This window comes from Periplaneta americana, chromosome 13 (assembly GCF_040183065.1).
Source record: "Periplaneta americana isolate PAMFEO1 chromosome 13, P.americana_PAMFEO1_priV1, whole genome shotgun sequence".
NCBI classification, from domain to species: Eukaryota; Metazoa; Arthropoda; class Insecta; order Blattodea; family Blattidae; genus Periplaneta; species Periplaneta americana.
In genome coordinates this window covers 133,831,408-133,851,965 of record NC_091129.1, presented here as the reverse complement: position 1 = coordinate 133,851,965, position 20,558 = coordinate 133,831,408, and positions in this window count along the sequence as shown.

Sequence of the window (20,558 nt, the reverse complement as noted above, 5' to 3'; positions counted from 1 at the left end):
GAAAATTTTGTAAATATTCGCATGGAAATTGTTTGTAAGGAAATGAATTAACAAAGCAACTACTGTTACATCATAAGCAAAAGATACGTGCCTATATGTTGTAAAATTGTCAGCTCTATAGCTTCAGCATATTTCGAGAAAATAATTTAATATTCTGATGACAGGAAGTTGCTCACCATTATTACCTTAAAAGCATATTGCGATAAGAGTTTTGTTATGGAATATTAGTTACACTTAAAACATATATAGCACCTAGGTAACTTTGCTTTGTAGGCCTACTGTAATATTATTTTGATTAGTTTATTGATTACCAGACATCGGATTCTAGGGCAAATGCCTATTTTGTTTCTTTAGGAGAAAAGTAAAAATAATTATTAATATTTGTGTTTCATGGAAATTGAAAGGTATTCAAAGAGTTTTATAGTGCCCTAAAATGCCCTAAAACGGTTATTAGAGCCTAATTTGTTAATATTCGCCTAAAAATGCCTAACTCACTGTAAAGTTTCGCATTTTACTCTTACTTTTTATAATTTATACATGCATTCACTACGAAATTTAAGGCATTTAAAAAGTGGAAAGTTTGCTTCACACCGGCCATGAAACCATTGATAAAGGAAACAAAATGTTTTGAATCTCACGACACTCGCAATAGATTTCACCGAATTTAACATGTTTGGAGGCATAAATGCCGACAAAGAACCAGCCTTAATTTTGAAGCAGGCAACAATCACAACATGTGCTGCTCCGATTAGCTGTACTGCCCTTCAGATTATCATAAAATCACAATTTTTGGAGAAAGAGTGTTTTTGAAATATTTATGAAAAATCGTAAAACTGCGAATTAGTAGGGTAAACCGTTACAAAATATTTAAAAGAATGGCCCTCCTAGTGTTAACACTACCAGGAAATGCAACAATAAGTGGAACTTTGTATTTTTGTCCAATTGAATCTCAATAACAACGGTTCATTTGAATGCTCGTTAACAGTTGCTCTTTTCCTCACCTTATTTGTGTTGAGAAGTTTTGAGCGGTAGGACGTTTTCCTGTGAAGTTTAACGCGATAATGCTGAAAAATATAAGTGCAAAATCTACATTGATCCGGCAATGGCTAACAGAATATTCAGAATTCACTTATGATGGAAAAATAATATTCTGCAAGATTTGTAGCAAACAGGTATGTAACAATAGTTGAAATATATAAATTCTATTAATTTTAATGAGTAGGCCTATACTATTTATACATTGACTGAGCTATCCTGAGGTATAATTCTTTTTAAGACCACCACACTTTAACCTTTTAAATTCCGATAGTTAAAGTATTTGCAGATCATTAAAATTTTGATTGTTCGAACCCACTAACTTTGTGATAGAAATACGACAATACAACAATTAGGATTTTATTTTAATTCAGTTTACTTTACATTTTTAGATTTCGCAAGAAAAGAAGTGCCACCTAAAGCAGCATGTGCAAGGAGCGGCTCATAAGGCTAAAGCTCAGCAGAAAAATCAACTGCAACAAACTTTACTAACACAGCCTACTTCATCCAATCTCAGCAGCAATTTCTATGCTGATTTAACGAGAGCGTTTGTTGCTGCTAACATTCCCTGGAATGCAATTGAAAATCTGGTTTTAAGACAGTTTTTACAAAAATACTGCAAACAAAATATCCCATCTGAGTCGACCCTAAGAAAAAATTACTTAGACAGAATATACAATGAAACTTTAGCTTCCATTCGGGAGGATATAGGTGATTCTTACATATGGGTCTCTGTGGATGAAACCTCAGATCCTATGAATAGGTATATAGCAAATATGGTAGTAGGAAAACTTAGTCCTGATGGACCTTCGATTCCACACCTCGTATGTGTTAAGGAACTTTCGAAAGTGAATAGCCAAGCCATTGCTTATTTTGTAAATAAAGGCCTACAGTCTTTATACTCAGGTAATATAGACGATTCTAAAGTTCTGTTGTTTTGTACTGATGCTGCCTCATACATGGTTGCTGCAGCTCCACTTCTTAAAACATTTTATCCTAACCTCACGCATGTAACCTGTCTAGCACATGGCCTTCACAGGGTTTCTGAAACAATCCGGAATGAATTTCCTCTTGTCAATTCGTTTATTTCTAACACAAAAAAATGTTTTTGTAAAGCCCCATCCAGGATTTCAATATTCAGAGAGAACTTTCCAGATATCCCACTCCCACCTCAGCCGGTTGTTACACGATGGGGAACCTGGATTCAGTCAGTGGTGTATTATTCTAAGTATTTTAAAGAAGTGGTCACAGTTATTGATAAATTACCTGAAACTGATAGTGCAGCGTGTGTGAAAGCAGTGAAAGATTGTCTGAATGACTCACGAGTGAAAAACGATATTGCCTACATAACATCAAACTTTTCTTTCATAGACTACCTACAAGCATTGAACAATTAGAACGTGAAAAACAATCTCTTTGTAGCCAAATAGCAATAGTAAAGGAAGCTCAAGTGAACATACATTCTGCTTTGGGCGAAACTGGGAAAAAAGTTAAAAATAAGTGGGACAACGTATTAAATAAGAATGTAGGATTTTCATTGTTGGAAAAAGTATCAAGAGTGATATCGAGGGAAAGTGTAAATGTTCCAGTAAGTATTGATGTTTCTATTGTACCTAATTTAAAATTTGCGCCTCTCACATCAGTTTCGGTTGAAAGAAGTTTTTCTGCTTTCAAAATGATTCTCAGTGACAAAAGGCAAAGGTTAACTGTGGAGAATTTAGAAAAAATTCTGGTGGTGTACTGTGCAGATAATTATAATAAAGTCTGAGCATGGAACTGAATTTCAATAACTTAAAATGAGTAATCTTGATATCAATAATCATTATTTCATTAGTTTCAATATATTAAATTTGTGCAGCTCTGTTTATAAATATAATATAGTATTCTTTTTTAATGTTTAAACATACTTTTTTGTGCGTATTTTAATATATAACTAAAACTTTCAGTGAAAGAAATAAGTATGATACCTTGATGTGCCTAAAATGCCTATTTTCATTAAAATAGAGCCTAATTTTACAAATTTTGAGCTTATTTTAGGCGCCTAAAACTGCAATTTTTAGTGCCTAAAAATCCGATGTCTAGTTATGACTAAGGCTGCCACTTTCTGGAAGTGAGCATGGAACTGAATTTCAATAACTTAAAATGAGTAATCTTGATATCAATAATCATTATTTCATTAGTTTCAATATATTAAATTTGTGCAGCTCTGTTTATAAATATAATATACTATTCTTTTTTAATGTTTAAACATACTTTTTTGTGCGTATTTTAATATATAACTAAAAATTTCAGTGAAAGAAATAAGTATGATACCTTGATGTGCCTAAAATGCCTATTTTCATTAAAATAGAGCCTAATTTTACTAATTTTGAGCTTATTTTAGGCGCCTAAAACTGCAATTTTTAGTGCCTAAAATCCGATGTCTATTGATTACTTTTATAAGGCTAAAAGTACCATCAATATCAATTCCAACTTATCATGTCATTCTCAGTCTCTTTTTTGGGGATATCACTTTCTTTGTGAATGATTTGTTTCATCCGTTTAGTAAAGTATAATTATACTACTATGGAATTTATGTGAATATTCCTTCTTAACTCTTTATTGTGTTATTAACATTTAAAACACAAGTGCAATAATAAGAAATTGATATTAGTACTTTTGTTTTACATACAATATAGATAATATCAAACAGAAAGAAGCCATATAAAAATAACGACATAAAATTTCATGTTCCGTTTGAAGTTTGTGCACCACTGTTTTCTTAATCGAACAGGATGCTTATTCATATACACAACACTTCCTCTTTCCATACTTAGCACTTGATGCCCGCGCACGACGTCAAGGTCAGAAAAATGCGCTTGCTTTGACATCACTGCCGTACACTATAACCACAGTCATACTTTTGCTATTGTTCAGATTTCCGCATAATGAATGAAATAGGAGTTACTTTTTCCAAAAAATGAGTTAATCTAATGATTTGTGTGTATTGAATTCAATTAACAATAAATTAAATAACATGCTGATTTAAAACAATTACAAATCAGTTTGTTTTTATTTTTCAGCTAATTTGCAAATGTCTGTATAAATGTCGGGAAACACGTATGGCGCACAACATCTTGTCTTCATGCAAAGGAATAAGTTATCTATAGAGCATCAGAGGACGTACTGTACCTGGTTAACATAGTCAACATTTGTAGGAGCCATGGTACCTATTAATTTCCATCACCACAGTCTAGTACAGGGTGGGCACATTACATGATTTTGAGAAATGAGCGCTGTGTGCTTTAAAGAGCGCGTCTTGCGAGCGCTGTGACGTATGCATACTGTACGTCATTCAGTGTCGGTGCAGTGATGACTCTGCAGTAGGATGGCGAACTTTGAAGACGGAGCTTCCGCCCATACACTAAAGCGTCCCTCTATTCCCAATGATTTTAATGTATCATGGGAGGTGGAGTTCTTTTTGGTAGAGAGCAGTGGATTAGCAAAGTGTTTAATTTGGCATAAAACACTCCAACTGATTAAGAAGTTCAATATCCAACGACATTTTTCTTTACAACATTTCTACTGAATATGACAAATATGTTGGTAATGAACGCCATAAATTAATACAACTTAATGTTTCTCAGGTACATTATATTAGAGTATCTATTTGATATTTACATTGCATTATAATTCATTATACATTTAGTAATTATATAATTTTAAATTATAAAGTATTATGATATATCATAGTATAGTAGGCTATATTACAGTTCATGATATATCATATATCATATTATATAACATGAACTGTAATATACTATAGAGTACTATGATATATCACATTTGTATAATTTAAAATTATATATTACTAAATGTACTATAATAACTTATAATGTAATATAAATATCGAATAGATACTCTAATATAATGTACCTGAGAAACATTTTAAGTTGTTTTAATTTATTTTCATATCATATCATATCATATCATATCATATCATATCATATCATATCATATCATATCATATCATATCATATCATATCATATCATATCATATCATATCATATTATATTATACGTGGTACAGTCATTAAGTTCTAAGAATTGACGCCTGGAGGGTAGGCTCCCACAAGAATCTGGATGTATCACAAGATGCCGCATAACACGGCGTACATTTAAACAGAACCACATGCTCCCTCTAAATAGTCTCCTTTGGCCCTTATGCACGTTTTCCAACGTTGGTATAGCTGCTGGAAGCACCGTTGAAAGATGTTGGCAGGAAGGTCCCGTATGGCTTCTCTTGTGGCAGTCATGACCTCTTCGGAAGAATGAAATCTACGCCCATGTAGGGTTGCTTTCATGCGAGGAAAGAGAAAAAAATGGCATGGTGCGAGATCAGGTGAGTACGGAGAGTGTGGAAGAACTGTCACCTGTTATCTTGCAAGTTCCTCTTGTACAAGGACAGAGCGATGTGCAGGGGCGTTGTCATGTAGCAATAGCCAATTCTTTGTACGCCATAGCTCAGGTCGCTTACGGCGAATTGAATCTCGTAAACGGCCAAGGATCTCTTTGTAGCGGGTTTTGTTCACAGTTGCACCTTCTGGGATGAATTGCATGTGAACAATTCCATTTGAATCAAAAAACAGTTCAAGCATCACCTTGCCTTTTGACCTGTCTTGTCGCAGTTTTTTCTGGCGGTGTTTTCCAGGTGGCAGATTGTCGTTTCAGTTGCGGATCGTAAAGGAAACACCAAGTTTCATCTCCAGTTATTATCCGGTTGAGAAACGTCGGATCATCGTCAGCACTACTGATGAGGTCACCACAAATCGTCATGCGATCATCACGTTCGTATTGCGACAAGATTCGTGGCACACTGTGCTGGGTAACACGAGACATGTTCAGGTCATCAGACAGAATTTTGTAACAAGTACCATGGCTGACCCCTACTGTTGCTGCGATATGTCTACCAAATAGGAGCGGTTAACCCGCACCAACGTTGCAACTTCTTGGATCTTGCGTTCAGTTCGAATTGTTTGTGGCCGATCAGTACGCACATCATCTTCCAAACTGTCTCTTCCTTGCAAAAAACGTCGGTGCCACCTAAACACAACACTGCGACTCACTGCGTCCTCACCGTAAACTTGCTGCATCATTTGAAACGTTTCGGCAGCAGTTTTGCCTAATTTCTGGCAGAACCTGATGTTTTCCCGTTGCTCAAACTGTGACATCTCGGGTTCCGGCGTGCGCATTCAAATCACCGTCACAACAAAGACCGCAGTTCTGCTTACAGTGCATGCACTCAACTGTCTCTTGTTGGGTCGAGAGACTAACTCTCAAGGTATCATACCATGGCGCCACCTATGCGCTATAGTGCACCACAACGCCACTATGCGCTCAGTATTAGAACTTAATGACTGTAATACGTATATTATGTAGTAACAGGATGACAATAATGCATTTAGTGAATCGGCAATGAGAATTAGCTACAAAATTTGCCACGAAATTGCAAAGGAATTGAAAACATTCAACGAAGATGAATTCATCAAGCGATGTTTAATTATATTGGCAGATGAACTCTGTCCACAGCAAGTAGGGGAAGTGGAAGCCATACGCCTGTCTCGTAGAACCGTGGTGAGGAGATTGCAGTATGTGCGTATGGGTTATGTAAATAAGCTAATGATTTGTGTGTGCATAGAGCGAAGTTTATTTCATTAAATTAATAAGAGTGTTATAAAGTCTGCACTGTACAATGGATTGATGTAATATCCTTATAAACTATTATGTACTGACAGACTGAATTACTAGAACAACCGTGGTTCTTGTTATATTAATGCAGGGAAGGTAGCTGTAATTTGAGTCCGCCACTGCCGACTAAATGGAGCCGCTCTCATGCCCGGCTCTGCTAGTATATAGGCTACAGTCACGAAGCTTGAGTTGATGAGGATACTAGGAACAATAGACTGTGCTGGTACTGTTTCACATTGTATGTGATGAGGCGATAGTAGCGATCCTATTGGTTAACAGAAATTGTACTTTCATTCCGCTGTTGAAATTGGGATTGTGAGCTTTGCTTCAGAGCTTCAGAACGAGTTGAAAGTTACCTAAGAAGACAATGAGCCAAGAACGTCTAAACGTATTAGTTGTATGTAGCATTCATTATGACGCCTTTGCAGAGATTCCGCAAATCAACTGGAAGTTAATCGACAGAAGAATAGAAGAGTTTCTTTATAAGTAAGATAACTTATAAAATATTTTGTTATTGACATGAATTAGAATCAGGCCTGCTTAACTGCACTGCTACAGTCAATAAAAATATGACAAGGTTTGGTATGCTGGTACAGTATATAGCACAGCAGCTACAATAAAATAATAATAATAATAATAATAATAATAATAATAATAATAATAAATAATAAGAAAATTACCAAATTTACACAAATTCTAGGAATAATCAACAATACCTTAAAAGCTAAATTAGTACAAAAATCTACAAGAATAAAAATATATAATACACTAGCATTAACCTCCCATTTATACGGAAGCGAGATTTGGACATTAAAGGAAAAAGACATGAACAGAGTCAAAGCAACGGAAAAGAAATTTTTCAGGAGGATATACTCTTTTAGACCGAAAAAGGAACGAAGAAATGTTTAGAACAATTAGAAGTAGAGTCAGTAGAAGAAAAAATCAACAGATATAAATTAAATTTGCTGGATCATGTAAGAAGAATGGAAAATTCAAGAATCCCAAAAATTATGATGCAGTATAAACCTATAGGACATCGTCGACCAGGAAGACCTGGCCGAAACAGGTCTACACAGGTCTAATTCGTGAAGGATGATAATAATAATAATAATAATAATAATAATAATAATAATAATAATAATAATAAAGTACAGTACATTTATAACTTAAATTGCCTCATAGAAATATTGTGTCAATGTACGTAACACTAGACAATGGTTGTTTTAAGAAAAATTCTCTGTTGTGGCCGAAGTATGCCTTTAATCTTCTTCTTCTTTATTTTGTTGCCTTAAGTATCTCAAATAAGAGCCGGTCTTTTACGAATGGAATATTTGTTAAGGAGTGTATAATTTCAACTTCATTATTATTATTATTATTATTATTATTATTATTATTATTATTATTATTATTATTATTATTATTATATCCACATAAGCGTTACCTACTTTTGTACCACTGGTGGTGGGCTGGAGGTAGTAAACATGGTAATCAGTTCCAGGTATCGTTCCCTGCAAACCAGAAAGCACTCACTGTAGTCTACATACAACAAAAATGTAGTTCCTTCAACAGATATCATTACAGCTTTGCTCATATTCATTACTACAGCAACATACAAACGTGAGGTAGGGAACGGTCTGGAATCTGAGCATGAGCCTATCGCTGCAGACTATTTCACTGCTCTTCGTACACGTGACCTTTTTTTTTTTTCCACAGTAAGTATTTGCTATTGCTCCATTAATTTCTTATTTGAGCCTTATCTTGAATTAATATATGGAACCCCGCGGAATATGGTTGGTATATTGTTTCCTTATGTACTTATAGACCTACCCTTATTTCAGTGAGGGGTATTCATATACTTATGAGGGAACATCACACAATGTTAAGAAAACTCTCAAACAATTTATACACCATTCGAAACAGCATCTTGAAATATGTTGAAATTTATTATATTTTACTTTCTATTCGTCCTGATCTTGCGAGTCACATATGAAGGAGCTAGAGCAGGCATGTCAAACCCTGCACATTGTGCAGTCGTGCACATTGTGCACTTGTCTCTGTGCAATGTGCAGTTCCTATTCCCCTACCTGGAGGGAGTGAATCGGCTTGGAGGGGAACGCGACAGGGCTGTACATTACCTGCAGTAGCAGAACAGCTCTGGTTTCAGTACCACAGATCAGTACGGGTGCTCACTGAGCTGTGATTGTGAATGCGTTATGAAAATAAAGTGAGGAGTCCACAGATATAACGAAGAAGAGAAATCACGAATCATATAACATAACTGTTATGATGTTTTCCTCAACCAACAGTAATTATTTTAAAATGAAAGGCTTTCATCATATCATGTGGACCTAATAGTGATGTGAGAATTTAAATCAGATTAGTGAAGTTCTCAAAATAAGATATTCGCCAGCTCTCATTTCTTAATCAGAACTCTCACGGCAAAACAAACATGACAATGATGTTGTTTTGGATTCTGTACTAACACAGCCATCAACGGTTAGACGACTTACAACTTTTATTTGATAAGCTGATAAGTGATGAGAATATTGAGTGAGGAATACATGTGAGGGTCTTGAGGTTGTAAGGGAAGGAAGAAAGCAAGTATTTGATAGACGGAAAAATTTTCTGGAAAAATAATACATAATGGGGAATTTTCCATCTCACGTTACTATATTATCTTAATATACTTACGGTAATAAATCTTTAAACTTGACACAAAGAAAATGTCCTCGCTTCACAGCTTATGAAATACTCTTTTAACTCAATTCAGTAACGCTCCCAACTTGCTGATACTTGCTCTCAACGTTTTCCAAATAAACTATATATAAATTTAAATTCAAGCTTAATTTATCCAATTTATTAAAAATAATGTGAATTTACATTAATATACAGCAAGGAAACGATTCCAGTGTAAAAGCCTCACAATGTCCTATTGCATGTAATTGGGAGTAAAATATTTGTTTAACATTTATGCACCAATGGTCATAATGCTTGAGGAACAATGAAAGAGTATTACTTTGAAATAATCAATACCTACTACGTAAAATGAAATACTGTATTCGTTTTTTGTTGTTTCGAAATTACTGCAATATTTATATTTTCTTCAAATACTTTATACAAATCATGTAAATAAATTATTCTTCACAAACGACTGCTTTGTGAATTGTAACTGAATAAGTCTATTGTTTCTTGTGTTACAATTATTGTCAAAAATAGACACTGACAATAATTGTGTTTTATTCCTTCTGCTAAGTATGTTTATATTGTCCAAATGTCAATTTAATAGAACACTAGAAGTGCAGATAGATTCTTGTACATTCCTCCCGCTAAGAACTGGTAAGAGCAACACGTGAATGACGCTATCTGCACAGACCTGCGTTCCGCGCACATACACTGCACTTTCAGGGTCTGATTTTTGACATGATTGAGCTAGAGGGATTTAAAGAGGCGGTGGTGGGGTCTCCTCCATCCAATGGCATTACGTCTGATCTGGTGGGCGCGAGGATTGAATATGTGTGTTGTGTCGTCTGAAGCGGTGTTTGGGCCGAGTGGCGACGGCAAGCAGTGCGTATGAAATTCTCAAAATAAAATTAAATTCAAATACGTCTCCTTCCCGTTCTCTTCCCACACAAAGAAACATGTGCAGATAGTCCTTGCATACCGAAATACTTACACAGATTCCACCACTAGCAAACCTCCTCTTCCTCCTGTTTATCTCTTGCTCCTTTATCATCATAGCGACACTGACGATCTTAGCACAACTAAAAAGTGCTGTACTCATCTCCAGTTTGGAGAAGATTCTGGAGAACATTTCTGTGGAAAATGAATTTTAAAAATGAGACACAAACGAAGATTTACCGCACACATTTTTCGAATATTTGACTTATCTCAAGGAATTTGTAAGCACAAAATATCTTGGTTAGGAACTGTATTCAATAATCACTTGGTTTAGAAAAACATATAGGATTGATGTATTACTCCTTATTTGAGCCCTGCTACTTTGAATTAAAATCCTTATCTGTTATTCTCGATAGGTCTATAATTTAAAGATATGTCTATACTTTGCGTACATCAATTTTATAATCAAATGCCTATGGGTTAATATTCCTGGGCTGTTCATCTGTACCTATAAACTGTAAAAGAAAGCCCTAAGAATGACATGTGTACATAAATCAGCGGTGACCAAAACTCGAACCGCAGTGATTACATGTAAAGGTACTTGGCATGAAAACCACAACCAGTGGTAGTTCCTGTACTAACATCATGATCAATCCCGCGGATAAAAATCTCAAGCTTTGCTGTATCAATAATGCCACTGCTGTCATCAAGAGCCAGTGAATAATATACGATTTTTCTTGCTTCTTTCTTAAACTTCGTCTTGAATATAAACGGAAAGTTTTTAAATTCTTCTCTCGATACTTGGTCCAGAAATTCGTAGTTTTTCAAAATTAAAAACTTCTTATGGACAAGTTGTTTAAGCTACTTTAATTATTACTCTTTTGAGAAATTTTGTTATGTTAAGGGGAGACAGAGGTGAAATTTTGAACAAAACTGAAGAAAATTCGTTTTTTTTTTTTCATTTTTATTGGTTTTATATACTATATTTTCATATTCCAATGTTAGTTTTTGATTTTGTTCCCTTTGGCGTTTGAGATTAAAACCAAGATAACTGTATTACTATGTTATTCCCATAATAAACTAATACTTATCATTATTTATATACCTTCTCTGAACAAGTGATTGTCGCAGATCAACACATGGTAACAGGAATGAATAGTAATGAGTTCAGGAACCCACATACTGATGTACGAGGAAATGTAAAGATGATGACACGACAAGGTGAAGAAAACAGTAACATGATCATCATGCAGCGTAAGCGGATTCCTAGTCTACATACGATGGCGGTAAGGTTAGCGCACTCCAGAAGGAATGCTGACAATAACGGAACAAGAAACACCCGCGCTAGAAAAAAGGCGGATTGTGATAAAAGGAGAAACCAAGATTTAGGAAACGATAGGGAAGGAAGTAGTGAAAAGAATAAGGGTGCGAGTGTAAGTGGAAATCTAGTATGTGAAAGTGAAAGAGTGGGGGGAAAAATAGAAGAGGAATAGAAGAAGAAATGAATAGAAAAACAGACAAAAACAGAAATAAGGCAGAGACGAACCGTAAAGAAAGGTCAAAACCTGTGACAGTTGAAGATATAGCAGAGATATTTGATACGTTAAAAAAAATGTGGATGTGATCAAAAATGTAAATAAAGTGAAACTGGAAAAGATCGAGAAGTATAGGGGAGAGAGAAAGTGTATAAGCAGATGTGTTGAATAAAATACAAGTAGGCTATTTATAGGAAGTGAGAATAGTGACAATGGGTTAAGTGTAAGCAGAATAGTGAGAAAGTGAAAGTGAGCGCAAATAGGAATGAGAGAAAATAGTGAGAAAGAGTTAAGAGAAGTGAACAAGTGACAGCATAAAATTAATACTAACATTTGAACGTTGGAACAGCAAGTGAATAAAAGGTCAAAGAACAAATAGGACAAATAATTCAATATGATAATTTATAGAGAAAAATTGAAATTGAGATTTTAGTGAATAGTAGTTAGAGGATAAAGGGGGTGTGAAAATAGTATGGAATATTAGATATATTAGGATTAATGAACAAATAGAGAATAGCAAATGAAATGTAGGAGAAATACTGAAGGGGAGTTTGACCAAATAACAAAAAAGGTACATAGTGTAATTGAGAGTATTTGTGTAGACGTGTACTGCAAATAATGTGTTATTGTAACAATATGTTAATGGTGGCACCGGATACAGAAATGTGAGGTACACCATTACATGTAAAGAAGTGCTGTGACGAAAAATATCATATATCATATATCATATACCTTCTCTGAACATATAAACAAAAATAAATATTGAAAATTTCTTACAATATGGTGCATGGAGCATTTTATATCAAACGATATAAAGTTTTATAAAATTATTAATATTTACAGAACTATTGTACTTAGAAAGTTGAAACTTGCTATGTCCATTACTAATAATATACTTAGTATCCATGATAAATTGCAAACAAACCGGATAAATTTTGTGGATTTAAAATATTCACCTCTGCCTCCCCTTAAAAGGTTTTAGAGAAATTTCAAACCTCATTAGGTAGCTGACTTCCTTACATTTATATCAGCTTTATTTATTATGCTTTCGACTTGTTCGACATCTTAAATTCACCAAAGGAAATAATATTCTCGTATATATCTGAGTTTTCCCACTTCACAAAGCAAATCCTTGCACAATTCTCCGATAGAACAGAAATAACTATCGATTTATCAAGCGATGTAACCATATTATGAAAACATGCTCATGATCACTACAAAAATATCACAACAATAATAGGCCTAGTTATAGATTGGTAAAGATAAAGTATATGATTATGTCTCGTGACCAGAATATTGTACGAAATGGAAAAATAAAAAATGGAGATTTATCCTTCGAAGAGGTGGAAAAATTCAAATATCTTGGAGCAACTGTAACAAATATAAATGACACTCGGGAGGAAATTAAACGCAGAATAAATATGTGAAATGCCTGTTATTATTCGGTTGAGAAGCATTTGTCATCTAGTCTGCTGTCAAAAAATCTGAAAGTTAGAATTTATAAAACAGTTATATTACCGGTTGTTCTGTATGGCTGTGGAACTTGGACTCTCACTTTGAGAGAGGAACAGAGATTAAGAGTGTTTGAGAATAAGGCTCTTAGGAAAATATTTGGGGATAAGAGAGATGAACTTACAGGAGAATGGAGAAAGTTACACAACACAGAACTGCACGCATTGTATTCTTCAACTGACATAATTAGGAACATTAAATCCAGACGCTTGAGATGGGCAGGGCATGTAGCACGTATGGGCGAATCCAGAAATGCATATAGAGTGTTAGTTAGGAGGGAAAAAGTCCTTTGGGGAGGCCGGGACGTAAATGGGAGGATAATATTAAAATGGATTTGAGGGTGGTGGGATATGATGATGGAGACTGGATTAATCTTGCACAGGATAGGGACCGATGGCTGGCTTACGTGAGGGCGGCAATGAACCTTCGGGTTCCATAAAAGCCATTTGTAAGAAAGTGAGTGTACAACATTGCGAGCACGTTAAATTAACTGTTAAGTAGTTTAAATTTAATCCTTTAGACCTTTACTTACTGTAATGTAGAACAATATTTTCAGATCTTACCGTTACGTTTAGTTGTATGACATCCTTCCTCAAATATCTATAACGAAGTGTTACCCAGCAACCGCTGTCATACCAAGAATGCCACAGTCTTAACAACAGAATTAAGTGTTGGTTACCATAGAATTATTAAAAAATGTATGCAGGGGATGTGGTAACAATCAGGAATCGCGTTTGAAAAAATATATATTGGATAAGTCTATTCGGATTTATTAGAAAAAATTTATATTTACACTCACGGATACAAAAAGTGGCCAGCCGTGTTTTTTAATTGAGCGCCAAAGTATAGGCCTACATTTACCGGCATAAATGCAACTTGCATATAAAGAACCATAATAAATTAAAACTAATTCTGATGTAATATACAGGAACGTGCGCAATCTAATCAAGATGTAGAATGTTGAGACGTTAAATTTATAATGTGTAAAGGTTTGTTTTTGATTAAATACAGTACCGAAATGATAGTAATTCACAACAACGGGCATTATACTCATACATTCAATATCTTCTTGATATCTGGATAGATAGCACATTAGCCTGCAAACAAAATTATCCCTGTTCGATTCTCGATCGTTACTGCTTTTTAATATTGTCTGTTATTACATTTTTATGATCATTTATGATCATACTAAATTGCTTTCTTAAGTTGAGTAGCATATTGATAATTAAATCAATGGCTTTCCCAAAACACGCTAGGAAATGTTTCATATATATAACAATTTTCATCTCGTAGAGGAAATAATACAAGCAAAATAATTGTATTAATTTTTTTTGTTTAAAAATCATTTAAATTAATGCCATTAGTTACGGTCCATATTGTATGTATAAAATACTTGGAAGTGTTTTTCTTTATAATCCATGGGTTGTTTAAGGATTGGTTATATTATGACGCTTTATCAAATGCTATGGTTATCTAGCGTCTGTTCCCAAGAAGGATTTTAACCGGGACCCGTTCATATCACGGTCAGACGAGCTAACCGTTACGCCAAGGTGCACATTGTGCAATAACGCAAATCTAGTTGGTCAAAATTAATGATTTCTCTGCATTGCAACGAATTGTTATGAAACTTTGTACAGCCCTTATAGGTAGCACATATTCTATTGTACAAACTCTGACTACGTTTGTGTAAGATGAAGTACCCTTTTATATGGAAGGTGTTTTTAGACAAAAATAATAGCTTTTCTCCTATCTAACACATTTTTATGAAACATTGTACGGAAGTTACAGGAGGAATGCATTTTTATGTACAAACTATATCTACGGTTCAATAGGAAGAAGTCAATAACCGGCCCCGGAACAATTTTTGCCTTGAAATTATTCAAGCCTGCTTCACAGGGAGCTGGATTTGCATAATTCTACGAGTATATACTTTATTAAGTACGTTAATAGAAAACCACAATTTCAAGCCACACAGAGTTTATGTGCACTCCACGTGGGTTCCTGGCGTCTTGTCAGCACACTAGAGGTACAGTTTGTGGATATAAAGTGAAAAAATTGAGGCGGTGACGGGTAAAGTTCCGGTGTAGCTGAGTCGGTGGAGCGTTGACGCGCTAAGCCAAAGGTCCCGGTCCCGGAACATTTTTTCCCTTGAAATTATTCTCTTGTTATTGGCATAAGTAGTCCAGAAATGATCATATGTAGTTGTTATACTTTTCTCATAAAAGAACAGTGCTCGTTCTTCAGTCATATTTGACTTTAATCCAGTAATAAGAAGCATAGCGTCAACTGGTGTTGTTTTATCTCATCCAATAATCAGTCTTAGAGCTTGATTTTGAAGTTTCTTAACTTCTTTTTGAGATTATATTCTGATATTGTTATCAATGCTTCACAACAATATACGACTACACGCGAGATATATAGTTCCTTGTCATGATCATGGTGGAGCGAGCCAATCGTTTCATGATAATCATATATTTCGAGGCTACTTATCAGCTATTTTGTTAATCTGTGAATTTCATGTTAGTTTATTGTCAAATTAACACCCTGATAGGGAAATTCCTCAGTCTATGCAATGGCATGCTTCATATGTTTAATTTATTTTGACCTGCTGTTCATATTTTATAATGCGTTTTCCTTTCTTTCTATATGTTATATAATTATTATGTCTGATTTCTACTTACTTGTTGTTTACATTATATTATTATTATTGTTATTATTATTATTGTTATTATTATTATTATTATTATTACTATTATTATATAATTCAAATAGCTTGGAGCAACAGTAACAAATATAAATGACACTAGGGAGGAAATTAAACTCAGAATAAATATGGGAAATGCCTGTTATTATTCGGTTGAGAAACTTTCGTCATCTAGTCTGCTGTCAAAAAATCTGAAACTTAGAATTTATAAAACAGTTATATTACCGGTTGTTCTGTATGGCTTGGACTCTGGCTTTGAGAGAGGAACAGAGATGAAGGGTGTTTGAGAATAAGATTCTTAGGAAAATATTTGGGCCTAAGAGGGATGAGGTTGCAGGAGAATGGAGAAAGTTACACAACGCAGAGCTGCACGCATTGTACTGTATTCTTCACCTGACATAATTAGGAACATTAAATCCAGACGTTTGAGATGGGCAGGGCATGTAGCACGTATGGGCGAATCCAGAAATGCATATAGAATGTTATATGGGAGTCCGGAGGAAAAAAGATATTTGGGGAGGCCGAGACGTAGATGGGAAGATAATATTAAAATGGATTTGAGGGAGGTGAGATATGATGATAGAGACTGGATTAATCTTGCTCAGGATAGGGACCAATGGCGGGCTTATGTGAGGGCGGCAATGAACCTCCGGGTTCCTTAAAAGCCAGTAAGTATGTACCAGTATTACCATCACTGTGTTGTAAAAGAAAAGCATTTATGCCCTGCTGTGAACGCATCTTCAAAAGAGGGATAGAATGGATTTTTGGTGTTGGTTTAATGTTGAGAAATTTATTATTATTATTATTATTATTATTATTATTATTATTACTACTACTACTATTATTACTATTATTCTTACTATTATTATTATTATTATTATTATTATTATTATTATTATTATTATTATTATTAATGAATCTGTGAAACCATGAAACCTCTTCTTTTAACTTAAGAATTAATAATGATAATGATACTCACTTACTGGCTTTTAAGGAACCCGGAGGTTCATTGCCACCCTCACATAAGCCCGCCATTGGTTCCTATCCTGAGCAAGATTAATCCATTCTCTATCATCATATCCCACCTCCCTCAAATCCATTTTAATATTATTTTCCCATCTACGTCTCGGCCCCTCTAAAGGTCTTTTTTCCCTCCGGCCTCCCAACTAACACTCTATATGCATTTCTAGATTCGTCCATACGTGCTACATGCCCTGCCCATCTCAAAAGTCTGGATTTGACGTTCCTAATTATGTCAGGTGAAGAATACAATGCGTGCAGTCCTGTGTTGTGTAACTTTCTCCACTCTCCTGTAACTTCATCCCTCTTAGCCCCAAATATTTTCCTAAACACCTTATTCTCAAACACCCTTAACCTATGTTCCTCTCTCAAAGTGAGAGTCCGAGTTTCACAACCTTAAAGAACAACCGGTAATACAACTGTTTTATAAATTCTAACTTTCAGATTTTTGACAGCAAACTGGATGTTGAAAGCTTCTCAACCGAATAATAACAGACATTTCCCATATTTATTCTCTGTGTAATTTCCTCCCGAGTATCATTTATGTTTGTTACTGTTGCTCCAAGTTATTTGAACTTCTCCACCTCTTCAAAAGATAAATTTCCAATTTTTATATTTCCATTTCGTACAATATTCTGGTCACGAGACATAATCATATACTTTGTCTTTTCGGGATATACTTGCAAACCTATCTCTTTACTTGCTTCCAGTAAAATTCCCCTGTTTTCCCTAATCGTTTGTGGATTTTCTCCTAACATATTCACGTCATCCGCATAGACAAGCAGCTGATGTAACCCATAATTCTGTCCCATTCCGAGGCTTATTTGAAGGATTCGTAACGAGCTATTTTTTTACGGTGATGGGTTGTTAGCCCTTCGCCCAACCTCCAAGCTGGAGGACCACCCCTCATCGGCTGTCCGTGACTGCTTATTCAATATATTCACAGCTACCCTCCTTATCTGAAGACCGTCTCCTCGATCCGCAACTTGATGACGCGCCATGCCGTGGTGATAGGGACCCACAATACATGGAGAAAATGATACTTTATTTGTAAGTATAAAAGTATATAGTTTTTTTTAGGACGAAGTGCTCTAAGTTATCGTTCTGAGTGTCTGTGATACTTCACTTAGCCGTTAGCATTATACTAGTAGGCTACTGCAGAAGCATCAGTATCTGTAACCACGTCAAAGTTGTGAGAGAAAATGTAGATAAAATATTATCACTTAATTTTGTAATTTGCAATACCTTTTTTACGTTTATATTGGATCAATAATTAAATTAGTGCAACATATACTGTAACTGAAATTATACAAATAAAATAAGCTCTTTTAACTCTTTTTCTATTCTTCGACTCTGTATTATGCTTTGTTTACCTTCCACATGCTCATTTTTCTGTATTCAGACTCACGAGAAAGAAAAGAAAGAAAATATTTTTATTACAAGTGAATTTGCACCTAATGTGCTATTATATTGCTACTAAGTTTTATTTTAATATGGCCATTACAAATGCTAGAGGCATTGAAATTGCAGTTGCTTAAAATTCATTGAGTATCCTAGCAATACGTGGAATAGAAACATCTCCTTTTCTTTTTGCAATTAATATTGCCAATTCTTTTACGTTTCATTTGAGTTTTTCAACCAATTGTTATTCGTGGATAATTTTGGTGGGTTAATATATCTCAATAATAGTAATGGTTATTCAATATTAAGTAAATTATGTGGTAGCATTCCTTGTAGAGTCAAAGAATTCTATAATTCACTTGTAAATAACAGTCTGCTCACTATCTACAAAACTGCATCGAGGAATTCATAATACGGTCCTGGACTGCGTAATAGTACATTATGCAACGAGCCTATAATGATAGTAATTAAGAAGCGAGTATGGATGTTTATGAAACGAGCGCAAACGAATTTCATAATTTTCATACGAGCTTCTTAATTACCATTATAGGCGAGTTTCATACGACTTTTTATGCTCGACCATATTTCTAACTTGAAATTATTCATTTTATTTCTATCTAACTGACCTTGAGCAATACCTCGTAAATTGTGAGATGTGCGCAGTCGCGAAAGTATTGATTTTTTTCCGAGGAACAGATGTCCACATTGACCTTGATAGCCTATAAGAACCAACAGAGTAAACTAAATATTAACTTTGATATAATATTGAAATTAAATTAGACATTGGAAAACGAGATGACAAATTGAATTTATTTGAATATTATTTACAATTAACGCTAAATTATTATAGTATAACCTTCTGCGACAGTATTGGATTTCCAGCCTCCGTGAATTTTCGCTAATTCTCTTTCGATTGCATATCCGAGAATAATCGATACTTGGGGTTTTATAACGGTACAAAGCTGACTTGTCACTGGCTGAGGTTTTATAACGGTACAAAGCTGAATTGTCATTGGCTGAACACCTGTGCTTTAATGAGTAGGTGTACTTTAATGACATGCATTAAGGGACTGCTACCAGGTGTATAATTACTACATTTCGGCATGGTCGAGCATAAAGATACTTATTGCATGAATGATCTAGTTTTAGCCTTCATGATGTGTAACAACAATGTAATTTAATTTCGTGTTAAAATTTCCAAGGCCTCTTGAAAGTCGATGTTGAATACAACAGACAGTAATAAAAAACAATTGACTGTAGAAGATTTGCATTTTAATATTATACATGAATTTTGATCTATTTACTATTATTTTCTATATTTTTAATTAGTTTAACTTCCATTTGTATAATATTAATGTAGACTATGTTCTTCTCCTGGTTATAAAGGTTAAAGGTGCAAACTTTGGCACGTATCGGTCAAAGCGTGTAGATATGTATAGAGAACATACACACATACATACATACATACATACATACATACATACATACATACATACATACATACATACGTACGTACAAACAAACATACATACATACATACATACATACATACATACATACATACATACATACATACCCACATTCAATTTTATATATATAGTCGACCTGGTTGGCGAGTTGGTATAGCGCTGGCCTTCTATGCCCAAGGTTGCGGCTTCGATCCCGGGCCAGGTCGATGGCATTTAAGTGTGCTTAAATGCGACAGGCTCATGTCAGTAGATTTACTGGCATGTAAAAGAACTCCTGCGGGACAAAATTCCTGCACATCCGGCGACGCTGATATAACCTCTCCAGTTGCAAGCGTCGTTAAATAAAACATAACGGTTTTTTCAATTTTATATATTAAGATAATATGTTACACAAAATCTGAGAATACTTGTTTTAGAACTGTAATATTGCAACTGAGTTCTCTGTTTATTATTTGTGATCCCTAATATTACAGCTACAACAATGTAAAATGTTCAACAGAGTTTTTCTCAAAACCCCATCTTTGTAGACGTGCCCTTC